The 835-nt window shown below is 42.2% G+C and overlaps 1 non-coding gene across 1 annotated transcript; it reads right to left on the bottom strand.

Annotated features, from left to right (window-relative positions):
• Window positions 1–304: 304 nt before the first annotated feature.
• LOC112767578 (small nucleolar RNA R71) lies at window positions 305–412 on the bottom strand. The gene has a single exon (XR_003185019.1). It is a non-coding gene; the product is annotated as a small nucleolar RNA R71 (small nucleolar RNA).
• Between the last annotated feature and the right edge of the window lie 423 nt (window positions 413–835).

Genomic DNA, 835 nt, shown 5'->3' with positions numbered 1-835 from the left:
CACCATTGGAGCAAACAATTTTGAGCTAAAACCTCAATTAGTTTCTCTGATGCAGCAGAACTGCAAGTTCCATGGACTTCCATCTGAAGATCCTTTTCAGTTCTTAACTGAATTTTTGCAGATCTGTGATACTGTTAAGACTAATAGAGTGGATCCTGAAGTCTACAGGCTCATGCTTTTCCCTTTTGCTGTAAGAGACAGAGCTAGAGTATGGTTGGACTCTCAGCCCAAAGATAGCCTGAACTCTTTGGATAAGCTGGTCACGGCTTTCTTAGCCAAGTTCTTTCCTCCTCAAAAGCTGAGCAAGCTTAGAGTGGATGTTCAAACCTTCAGACAGAAAGAAGGTGAATCCCTCTATGAAGCTTGGGAGAGATACAAGCAACTGACCAAAAAGTGTCCTTCTGACATGCTTTCAGAATGGACCATCCTGGATATATTCTATGATGGTCTGTCTGAGTTATCTAAGATGTCATTGGATACTTCTGTAGGTGGATCCATTCACCTAAAGAAAAACGCCTGCAGAAGCTCAAGAACTCATTGACATGGTTGCTAACAACCAGTTCATGTACACTTCTGAGAGGAATCCTGTGAGTAATGGGACGCCTCAGAAGAAGGGAGTTCTTGAAATTGATACTCTGAATGCCATATTGGCTCAGAACAAACTATTGACTCAGCAAGTCAATATGATTTCTCAGAGTCTGAATGGAATGCAAGCTGCATCCAACAGTACTCAAGAGGCGCCTTCTGAAGAAGAGGCCTATGATCCTGAGAACCCTGCAATAGCAGAGTTAAATTACTTAGGTGAACCTTATGGAAACACCTATAACTCATCATG

This window comes from Arachis hypogaea, chromosome 17 (genome assembly GCF_003086295.3).
Source record: "Arachis hypogaea cultivar Tifrunner chromosome 17, arahy.Tifrunner.gnm2.J5K5, whole genome shotgun sequence".
Lineage (NCBI taxonomy): Eukaryota > Viridiplantae > Streptophyta > Magnoliopsida > Fabales > Fabaceae > Arachis > Arachis hypogaea.
Note: the sequence above shows the minus strand (reverse complement) of the source record. Positions and strands in the feature narration are given on the sequence as shown.